Source organism: Haliotis asinina, chromosome 2 (assembly GCF_037392515.1).
Source record: "Haliotis asinina isolate JCU_RB_2024 chromosome 2, JCU_Hal_asi_v2, whole genome shotgun sequence".
Classification (NCBI taxonomy): domain Eukaryota; kingdom Metazoa; phylum Mollusca; class Gastropoda; order Lepetellida; family Haliotidae; genus Haliotis; species Haliotis asinina.
In genome coordinates, this window is record NC_090281.1 from 24,491,936 (window position 1) to 24,504,001 (window position 12,066).

The window sequence follows — 12,066 nt, forward strand, 5'->3', positions numbered from 1 at the left end:
ATACAAGCTGTTGAGTTTTATCCACCCTCGAGTGTTTGAGGTCCTCATACATGTCTGAACCCACATTGTATGGTGATCAAAGACCAAGGGCAGATAACTCTCACCTCCGTGCTGTTACTTGTGATTTGTAAGGCAGAAGGTGTCTCACTCTATATATTTTAAGTGCAGGGTTACAGGTAGTAAGGCAGCATGTTGGATAGCAGATACGGCAGTAGTGTGTAACTGTGAACCTATTTATTTTCCCTCAAAGATTTATTCCACCCTGCAATAAAGCTAAAGATTGTTAATGTAAATTCATGGTGGAACACAAGTTTTCCTTGGACAGGCAAATGGTGTATTCAGGTGAACAGCTTTCATCCACAAACACGCTCTTTTATTGAAACAACACAAACTGAACACAAATGTACGCTTTGAGATATATTGCTGAAATACTTCAGTAACTTACAAACAGTATCATGACATCGCCTAAAACACCTGACAGTGATTTCGCTGCAATAGAATAGCAGCCTTTTGTGTATACAGAAACAGGTATTGCCTGAACACCTTTAAGCAAGCTAGACTTTTTGTACATTATCAAATGATGTTAAACATTATTTCAGCAAACTTTACACTTCACACTTATCATGCACTTTATAAGCAATTGCTCTATCATTGTACAACTTATGTCACATACTGTCTTACATCTTTATACACCTATTGGACACTTTGCCACTGTACACTTTGTCATTGTTCACTTTATCACTGTTCATTTTATTTCTCTGCGCATTATTACTATGTCACTGTACCTCACACAAAATGTAGACATTAAAACTGTACTCATTATCAGTGTACTCATGGTGTGAACACAAGAAGTTACATGTAAAGCAAATTCTTAATTGACGAAGAAAACACAAATGACTATGTGATCAGGGGACGTTTCACACAATGATTGTCTGGTCATTGAGAAAGGCAAAACTGAAGAAAAGCCAATATAGAAAGCTGTTAACATACATTGGAAACTCATTTGTTTTATTCTCCAGTTTCAAGAGTCATAAATTTGTCATTTCTTACCAAAAGAAAACAATAGTGAAATGAATCTTCCCTTTGTGTTTAACAACTAAGATAAATGGTGTGCCTTGGCCTCCATGTTCCCATCAGTTATTATTATTATTATCAGTTATTATCAGTTATGTAGCGATGAATTGTATACTGTCCTCTACAACCTATACCTTTGTTGTATGTTGACAATGTTTGTATATTGTCATGTTAACTCATGTCGGTGAAATGTGTCTAATCCACCATTGCTTAAACCCAAATTTGAATATGCTTAAGTTTGATGACCCTTCTCATGCATGCAACCTTGGTATACATCAAAACATCCTAATACGGCTTTGACCTTGCTGAAATATGTTTTGTTACAGATTTTAATGGTTTGAGTATTTGTAGTTGTTCTGTATGACAGAATACCCCCTACTTGAGTAGACACAATATCTACCTGAGAGTCTCCACCGAGGCTACTGTGTACACAGTACCCTAGTGTTCCTCATCAGCATGTCCCCATTTTGAAACTCACCTTGCACCACAGGTACACCCTTCTTCAAACTGAGGGAACTCATTCACTTAAGTACTGACAACACATGCCCTGTGTGTAACAGTTGTGGGCTCCATTCAGATGGCATTGTGCATCAGTAGTTCTGTGTTATGAAAACTCACTTATTTCTTTAACCTCACTTCAGAGTAAAGACTACAATATATTGTGCAGATGCTAAGCATTTGGCAAGTCCTTGCTTGTACAAGTGTAACATTTAACTGTTCATATATCTTGTTCAACTCTTCTAAAGCCCAGCTCATAACCTTCAGCTGTAGAAGGCATGAGTAGCCTGTGATCTAAAACACAACCATGGTTATGCAGAGCTTTCTCCCTTATCATTGTGGGGATCATGTGCTCATAAGCTTAAATCTTGAATCTTGAATTATTCTTTCAGTGGACTGTACTTTGTTTATGAATTTAAAGGGGCACTGATGCGGAACAATTTCCGTGGACTGGTGTAAACGTTTGTTATTGTTTTTCTCCCGTGAGTACCCGGATGATATCCCAGAATTCGTGACTGGTTTGTGACCTCTGCTGCGCATTCCGTAAGCGCAACTGATAGTTTAATTATAGACAGATCAACTTAGGTGAAGTCATTTTTACTTCATTACAAATGTATTATGAAAACAAATGAAACACTTTGAAGGTTAATCATCTGCCAGTGGTAGAAATGGTAAAAAACTATTAGGACAGAAAAATAACGAAGCCAATGTACGTCTCTATATTTTGTCTCATAACCCTGATTAGTTTATTGTCATATTTGTATGATTCTGAAAATTAATGAAAGAACACAAGATCTGCTTATACTCATAGTAAATTTCTAACATAACAGCAACATTTATACATTGTCAATGTGGATCCTATTTCACACACATACGCGATCTAGTGTGTGTTTTCTGTCATACAGATTCTGCTGAATGCTACAACAAATAAACTAAAACAAAATGCAAATAATGAAAGTAAAACAGACTAATTTTATAGCAACAATGTCAGGCTACTACCTTGTTCAGGAATGCATCCATCAATATCTACGTAAAAGAAATCGTATTCCATTCATCTGCAGCTGGTAAATAATCCTGCTCTGTGTCGCGTGTCTTACAACTGTCTAGTTTGCGAAAAAGTAACACATCGTTTCACGTCTTTCGTTAATGAAAACCAGATAAACCTCTCATTGGTCTCCCAAGATAGCACACCTGGCAACTAATTGTATGATGTCCACTATTCTAAGTAATTTAGTTAACCAATAATGAACAATCAATCAATCAGCGCAAGGGTGGTTAATTCTTTGAAGGGAGGATGTTGTTTTTGCACTCACTCTTTACAACAGGGTGTAGTCATCTACACACACTGCCTTTTGACAAATCCGCTAGGAGATAAAAGTAATTAATCAATCAGTGTGTTATCGGTTAATCCTTTGATCGATGTTATTGTTTTTGCAACTCAGCTGATAAACCCTCTTGCATCACTTACATGCACATATTACATAACATACAATACATTTGCCATTACAGACCTTAATTTATAATGTTGAGTATTTACCCCAGACAGGAGAAATGCCAAATGGGAACCTTTGTTGAGTAACCGAAGTGGTGTTACTACTAATTATACCTGTTATAAATTCGCTAATTGACCATCCAGAGAATGATGACAAATAACACGTGTAGGTTCAAACGCGAGTTGAAAGATGTAATCTCTGTGTCGCATGCAGCCTGAAAACACTTATGGGCCGAAACTGTTTTGAGGATACCAACTGAATTTCGTTACATAAGGAATACACACAGGCATTTGCTGTGTTCTTGGGTAAATAGGTGAAATAAGGGGTTTTTACGTAAGAAAATTTTCAGATTTCTCTACCAAAGGCAAAGTCATCATTTTTTGTTTACGAATTCAAATAAATCAACCGTGTGTTTTTATTATCATAAATAATAAACCATTGTAGCTACCATAGCTACCAAAATTGACGTATGATATTTGCTATCACAGCTGAACCAACACTCAAAGCTACCTAAATATAAAGCTTTGCAATCTTCCGTAATGAAACAAATGGCTTGCTACGTGCCTGTAGACATCATATTTTCATGTAACATGATTAAATATCGAGGTTAAAAACACACAAATAGGATCAAATTGGATCAGTAACTATACCATCCAAGCATCCGAAAAGAACTACACTGCTGGGATATTTGGTTACGATCAGACAAGGAATACCATGGATATTTTTAAACAAATGGCATATGATGGGCATCCGGCCTCCTGACTGTTTAGGCGAAGAAATTCTGCTAATATGGACAGGAGCCCAGTTCCTTTGTCCGTCACAGTCGAAGGAGCGGGCGCTGACCAATTTGCGGTTTGGTTTCGTAACTAGACCGTTGGCGAGAAACATTATTCGCTCCGCATCAGTGCCCCTTTAACCAGAGTGACTAGAGTGTATGAACTGTGTCACTTTGAAATTTCATGGAGATTTTCTGGGATGATATAGCTGAAATATTGTTTATAACTGTGTCCAACTTATCCACTTTCAAAGGTATTAGAACATCTTCCTGTTGCAGGGATGGTGGGATAGCCTAATGGTTAAAGCATTCGAATGTCACCCTGGAAACCTAGTTTTGATTCCCTACATGGGTACATTATTATATGTTTAGTCCTTTTCTGGTGTCCCCCTCATGAACATTTCTAGAATGAAGCTAAAAGTGTTGTAAAACCATGTTCACTCACTCTTCCTGAGTGTAGCTCCCTCATCATGCTATTCTCAAAACCATGAACGAATTACATGAACCCATACTAAGATTGTAAATGGACATATGTGCTGCTTCATTTAGAAACCCAACTTGAATCAAATGTCAGTAACCAATACTGGAGGCATCAATTAAACTTCATCAAACATATAAACATATAATCATATGATATAAACATCAAACCTATGATATGCAGCATCTGAAACCCAACTCATATCACAGGTGCATTTAGTCATCAGTATGATAGATGAGGGTCAGCAATTACAGAATGATACACTTTACCTCACAACTTACCTTCATACCCACATACTCTGACCTGTCATTGTGTGAAATTGAATTACATCCAGTTCTGTGAAACCATTGTTGCTTATGTTAATGTTTTGTCAGGAATTTGTTTCATCTATTTTGTCATTGTGACTTGAAATCCAAAATGTGTTTTATTGTTAGGAAAACAGCATCAGTAACAATATAGCATCCCATGAATATTTACATTAAAGATGAATGTACATTTATTTAATGTTTGTATCCTTCGTGATTTAGATACATTGAGGTAGGGTTTATGGGTCAGTAGGTTCAGGAGAATAGAGATAGTTGTAGGGGAGTAGTTCACCATCATGAATGAGAACAAGCAAGACTTCTCTCAGACCAGACATTCTGTTACTCTTTGTGAGGTTAATAGTACCATATTTATCATCTTAACTGCACTGATACTGTGGGTTCACTTGTTGCTTTCTTTAAATTTGCAATGGAGTAGAAATTAAAAGGAAGCTCAAAATATAATTCCTTTATCCAATACCATTGTACCATGACATATCTCCCAAATGTAATCAAAAATGCAAATTTATTAACTTTTGAGACCTCTTTTTTGCTTCATCTGAATCTAAAAGCTAATTTGACCTGAATTAAAGTCATTGATGCCGTTTTTTTAACATGGAAAGAACAGAAGAATGATATAGATCTAAAGTGATGTTATGAAAAACTTCAAAGCTATGTATGAGACCAATTCAGAAACCAATTTGCGTATAAAAAATGCAGTTATCAGATACTACCCATGTGAGCAAACAAACCTTCCACTCTTTCCAACATTTAAGTCCTCAAGGCTATAAACAGGTTCATGTTAACCACTTACGTCTGTGAAAATCATGTTATTAAAATTCATTTTGATGTTATCAATCCTTTTCTTTATGTACACACAAGCTTGGACTCGCACTTGCCTTCAATATTAATACCGCATTTCTGGTGCTAGAGAGTGTGTTAAAACTGTGTGGATAATTTTGCTTCTGACAAAGGAAAGGTACAGTCTTTTTCAGGACGTAGGTACAAACTCCTTGAGTCATTCCCTGTGTTCAGATTTACTATAAACACGTGACTCCTTATTTATAAAACTGAATATTATTATCGTATTCCTGTGCCCTTTAACCATAAAGAAATATGTTATGTTTTTGTGTGTTTTAGTAAAAGTGTAAATGTTTTGGCCATGACAAGGTGACACCGTTGATTCAGATGACAGTTTTCTGGTCACTTGTTGCAGTATGATATCAAGGTTACATCTGGTCACTACTTGTTATTATCAGTGATCTGGCCAACATGTTTAAACTGTATCATATTTACAGTCATTACAGTTTTCTTTCTAAAATTAGGACACTGAACAAAATAGACAGTGTAGACATTGGACAGTTAATGACTTTGAAATACATACGAAATATTCACATTGTGTCCTTTGTATGCAATTTCATTCATAATTACATACTTGCCATTTTGGCAAACATCTAGTTGTATCACTCATTTTCACTGATCTGTTCATTTAAATTCACTTCCATTTTGTCATTACGCCACTGAAATTTGTTTCAGTCTATAATCTATGTTCATTATTCTCCACAGCTGACATTATATTTTTAGATGAGGGTATTTATATGTACATGAAGTTATTTCGCATATCTTTGAACCAGTGGGTGTTTTTGCTATAGGACCTCTTTCTCTGCAAGCTTCAAAGTGCTGCTGGAAAGTTATTATTAAAAGTAATTATTTGTGAATTATTTGTTAGTTTCTGTCAAAAATATATATTTTCAGAGACTAAGCATTAGTTTTCATGAACTCCTTCATTTGAAAAAAATGCAGTTTTAACATCACTGAAATCTCATAATCTTGCGTTGTAAATCCCAGTGATCGTGTTTCTAGAGTTTCAAAGGGGAGGGGAGGTAGCCTAGTGACTAAAGTGTCCACTCATCACACAGAAAACCTGGTTTTGATTCCCCACATGGGTACAAATGCATGAAGCTCATTTTTGGTGTCCTCTGCCATGATATTGCTGAAATATTGCTAAAAGGAGCTTAAAACTAAACTCGCTGACTCATTGACTCTCACTCACTCACTCATTACCTCTCATTCACTCACACCCGTGAAGTTACGGGGTAGAATAGGCTTTCAGCAACCCTTGCTTGCCATAAAAGGTGACTATGATTGTCATAAGAGGTGACTAACAGGATCGGGTGGTCAGACTAGCTGATTTGCTTGACACCTGTCATCAGTTCCAAATTGCGTAGATTGATGCTCATGCTGTTGATCACTGGATTGTCTGGTCCAGATTCGATTATTTACAGACCGCCGCCATATAGCTCAAATATTGCTGAGAGCAGTGTGAAACTAACCTCACCCACTCACTCACTCACCCACTCACTCACTCACTCACTCGTCTTCACAGTTCTTCAAGTAGCATTGGTTGTGTAATATTTCTAAAAAAAATTCCAAAACTGATGCAAAGGGTGAGGGAGTATGAATGTCAAATTGTCTCAATTTATTTTGTGGGCGGTGACAGTTAGGTTGGGGCATCTAAATATAGAAATATAATCTCCCCACTTTGATTAAGATGAATATGTGAGGTAGTGCTGGCTGCTAACTTAAACTGTTTAGAATTTACTGAATGTCTCAAAGTTTGGTTGTAATATCACACTGACATTAAATAATGACATAAGGTATTATTGCATTATGAATAATCAGTGTGTAAACAAGAATGACAGCACAATGCTGTCTGTGTCTGTCAATGCTTAGTGCATTGTGCATGTAGACATGTGAGTCTGAAACATGACCAGGAGCAAAGTGATTTTAGTGGTCATGTGTCATTTATGAATCTTATTCACCAAATTTGCCATAATGTTTCCATTTGTGAAAGAGTGAGTGAGTGTGTTAAGTTTTACGCCACTTTTAACAATATTCCAGTTGTGGGGGGGGATGCCAGAAATGAGCGTCACACGTACCCATTATACCCAATTGAACCCCGATCTTTTGCATGATGAGCACTAGGCTGTCCTACCAACACATTTTGTCAAAGAAAACCCCTGCAATTTGGGTAGAAGTTAATGTCTATTGTTATGTATAATAGATCATTTCGTAGATTACTTAAATAAACTAAATAACTAAAGTCATTATATCAATAAAAAATGAAAATACAATCCAGCTATATTTCCTTTTGATGATTTTTCTGTAATTCTTCGTCTACCCAGTTGACAACAAGCTCCAGACTAGCAAGGCAGCATATGTTTCAATTACTATTTGCTGACAACATACATGTAAATGTCTCTTCAAACAGTTATCTGTACAGTTTTTGCAGTTTTGTTACATTTATAACTGTTCATTTCATAAAAAAAACAATAGAACATGCATTAATTCAATCTCAGCTACTTTTGTATGAAACATTTTAATATTCTTCTTTCCTAAAAACCTGATCCAAATGTATTTATGAATAAGGTGCTCAAAACATATCAAAAAGACCAATTTTCCTGTCATGATATCATGACATTGAATATAGTCATCATAAATGAGGTCAAGTTACAACAGACTACTTATGAAAGTTACAAATGGGGTATACTTTACTTCTGTTTTGTAGTATATATTGTCTTGGAAAATTGCAAATCTGTATTGAGAGGATAGAAAGAGAAACTACATTTTACCTTGTCCTGTGTTTGGCAGGCAACAACAACGCTGTGACAATATTGTACCCCAACGTTCCACAACACACTTCAGTGCTACAATGACCATCTCGCTTGTCACATCTCGCATGTGTGGATTTGAATGTCAGTTGCCGGATAGACCTGGGTCGCTGTGACCTAATACCTTTCAAATGATAATGAACTACCTCCTCCATTTTTCATGCCTCCAAAATTTAACATAAATCATGCAAGGGCTTGTCAGGTGCTCTTTCGCTAAAGATTACTTTTTGAGCTGTTTGACATGGACATAGCTTAAGTGTACATGTCACTGTTGTTTAAGTTGATCATTACAGTGTTTTGCAGTGGGATTATATGTAGATTGATCAGCTCTGCATATATTTGTCATACATCAGTGTTGGGAGGGGATAAGAAGCAAGTAAGTCAGTTCATGATGTATCAGCGTTCCTATTAAGTCACTGAGTGTTCCACATCAGTATTTCAAGGGGATTCCTAGTAAGTCAGCTCATGATATATCAGTGTTCTACATCAGTATTTCAAGGGGATTCCAAGTAAATCAGCTTATGATATATTAGTGTTTCACATAAGTATTTCAAAGGGATTCCTAGTAAGTCAGCTCATGATATATTAGTGTTCCACATCAGTATTTCAAAGGGGATTCCAAGTAAGTCAGCTCATGATATATCAGTGTTCTACATTACAATTTCATGGGGATTCCAAGTAAGTCAGCTCATGATATATTAGTGTTCCACATCAGTATTTCAAGGGGATTCCTAGTAAGTCAGCTCAGGATATATAAGTGTCCACATCAGTATTTCAAGGGGATTCCTAGTAAGTCAGCTCATGATATATTAGTGTTCCACATAAGTATTTCAAGGGGATTCCTAGTAAGTCAGCTCATGATATATCAGTGTTCCACATCAGTATTTCAAGGGGATTCAAAGCAAGCAAGTAGGCCCATGACATGTCAGTGTTAATGGGGATTCTAAGTATGTCAGTTCATGATATATCAGTTTTTAAGGGCATGCTAAATGAGACAGTAGGCTCATGATAATTTATCGGTGTTGAAGGGTATTCTAAGCAAATCAGTCAGTTAGTGATATATCAAGGTTGAAGCGGATTCTTAGCAAGCCAGCTCATGAAATATCAGTGTTGCGGGGGATTTTATGTAAGTCAGTCAGCTCATGACATATCAGTGTTGAAGGGGATTTTATGTAAGTTAGTCAGCTCATGATGTATCAGTTTTGAAGGAAACTTCATGCATTTCAGTTAACCCCCGATATATCAGTTTTGAAGGGGATTTTATGGAAGTCAGTCAGCTCATGATATATCAGTGCTCTACATCAGCTCAAGTGGGATTAATATATCATTTCATGAGTAAAGTTCTGATTGTAAACTTCAAAGGACACCTGATGCAGCAGTGCCTCTTTTAGCCAGAGCAAGCTCTGACACAACATGAACTAATGCAGAAAAGTAGCCAGTCTCTACTGAGAAATTCTCCTGGGACGATGCAAATAACAGATGTAATTTCACTAGCAACATTTTTTGTCAGCAGCACTTGACTTAAAAGTAGATTTTTTTTGTCAGTGAATATTTGAATATGCATAATACCTTTAGATGTTTTCTTTGATGTATTTAGTTCAGTAGATGTATAGAGCTGTTAGCCAAGCTCACGTAGGACTTCCCAACAAAGACAAACTTCTTTCTAACTGTTTACTCAGACTATAGGTCATTTCGATTATACAGTCAAAGAGACAGTCATTTGATTTTCTGGAGGAGACACCATGCTTGGACATTTAAATATTTCCTGAAACTTGTGGTATTTAAATACCTTTTCCTGAGGTTTCAACAAAGATGTAATTATTCATTCTTGGGAGATTCTGAATGTTTAAAAAATTATCTTTGTGGGTTAAAAAATATTGATTGCTTCCTCTTTTCAGAGAGTTATATTTTTTTCAAAAGCTGCTGTAAAATATTCAGTTTCAAACTCAAATGTCAGGCCCCCAAGGATTACTAAATGGTCAATCCTTCAATTGAATACAGAGCCATTTGAAACTGACTCCAGCTCCATATGAAACAGTTAACTTACAGGAACTTGTCTGCTTGATGAGACCTGTGCCAGCTCATACCGTGCACAGTTCAGTTTGCTGTAAGAACACACAACAGTATGATATTTAATATTATATACATTATAACTTTTTTGTATTTTGTGTGGCACAGTCATTGATGAAAATGGCAATCTGTACAGTCGTGAACAAATATCTGGATAGAAGGAATTCCTGCATACTTTGTATGTCATAAGTGTGTGAATGGACAAAATGTCAAACATAGCTTCTTTAAGGAACACTTGAAATGGTGCTTGAAGACAAGGCCAAATTTGCATATAGTGGTAGTTACCGAAGGTGGGTGTAGATGATGTTCCAGTTGATAATGAAGATGTCCTGCAGTTTTTGCTCTAGACATGAAAATATAGGCATCATCATCATGCCCTGGTGTCATGAGAGAGTGTCATGGACATGTTTTGGGAGTCAACTTCAGTATGGAACGTTCATCAGCGCATCAACTGTGGCTGTTTCAAATCAATAAGAAAACCAGGTAAAGCAGGTCAGGTATTTAATCAGCACTGACAAAAAATAAAGTAAGTAGTTTTAAACAAGAACAAATTACAAGCTTTGCTTATCTGAACTTAGGGTCCAGTGGCATTGCGTCAATAATGACGTAAGCTTTTATATTCACTGCGTATTTCAGATAGGTGGTGGAGTTGTTGCAAATGGAGACTGGGGATGAAGATGGTATAGCAGATGATAATGATCAAATTGGACCAGATCAGACAATTTTTCATGTTGCTACAATTTTGTGGGCCATGAAATTATTCAGGTTCTTTGTGCATTTCTGATGATTTGCTCCAAATATGCTCATGAAATAAAAGTTTTAAAAGGTATTTGTATCAGAAGTTAGGTTTTCTTAATATCTTGTCACTGAAAGACTGCATTCATCTATCTTTAACTGAGTCAGTGAATGTTTTATTACTTTAGCCGTAAGTAATAATAAATCTGTACTTGTTACTCAGGACTGAGTTCCCAGGCACTGCTCAAGTGCTTGCAGCCTGGTCTTAACCTCGCTGTCTATCTGATGACCTATGTCTTGTTGTGATAAATCACTCGCTCATGGAGGACTCTCGATATCAAATCATTGATTTTATCAAAAATTAGACCATAAATATTGTACACTTTTAACCCCATGTGAGGTCAAAGACCTGAAATGTTTGTTTGCATCAGGCATCTTTCCATCACCATTTCAGGCCATAAACTTTCATCAACATCGTCTAGCGACTCAGGTATATCCTGTATAAGTGTTTAGAGCCAAAGATACTGGTTTGTTTGGCATGTTTATGGAGCAAGTTGTTTGTCCATTATACAGATTAGAAGTCTCAGGTATGAGTAGCTGAGAGAGTATGAAGGACAATGGACAGGCAATCAGCACATTGTTTAGCATGAAAATGAAGGGGTGGATGCAACAATTTTGAAAGTTGATGTTCCTTAAATCCAAAACACATTGGAAAATCTAACAGATTCTGGTTCCCCAAGGTTGAACACTGGTACAGGGACCTGGCTATATGATCTGGTTTGTCTGTCTCTCACAGTGTCTGTGCATATGTCTGTGTCTGCCTGTGTATCTGTGTCTGTCAGAGTCTCAGTATCTGTGTCTGTCAGAGTCTCAGTATTGTGTTTGTGTCAGTCAGAGACTCTGAATCTGTGTTTTTCAGAGTCTCTGTGTCTGTCAAGAATCTCTGTATCTGTGTCTGTGTCTTTGTCTG

The 12,066-nt window shown here is 36.6% G+C and overlaps 2 protein-coding genes across 4 annotated transcripts in view; one reads left to right on the plus strand and one right to left on the minus strand.

Annotated features, from left to right (window-relative positions):
- Positions 1 to 12,066, plus strand: part of LOC137273443 (zinc finger CCCH-type with G patch domain-containing protein-like) — a 69,302-nt gene that overhangs the window by 36,774 nt on the left and 20,462 nt on the right. The window lies entirely within an intron of this gene.
- The window catches only part of LOC137273441 (uncharacterized), a 40,270-nt gene that overhangs the window by 14,666 nt on the left and 13,538 nt on the right, over positions 1 to 12,066 (minus strand). The window contains exon 1 of one of the 2 annotated variants that reach the window (XM_067806131.1): positions 8,253 to 8,349. The exons of the other annotated variant lie outside the window; for it this stretch is intronic. The gene's annotated coding sequence lies outside the window, so the exon portion shown is untranslated. Of the gene's footprint in view, positions 1 to 8,252; positions 8,350 to 12,066 lie in introns of those variants that run through there. 2 annotated transcript variants of the gene reach the window in all.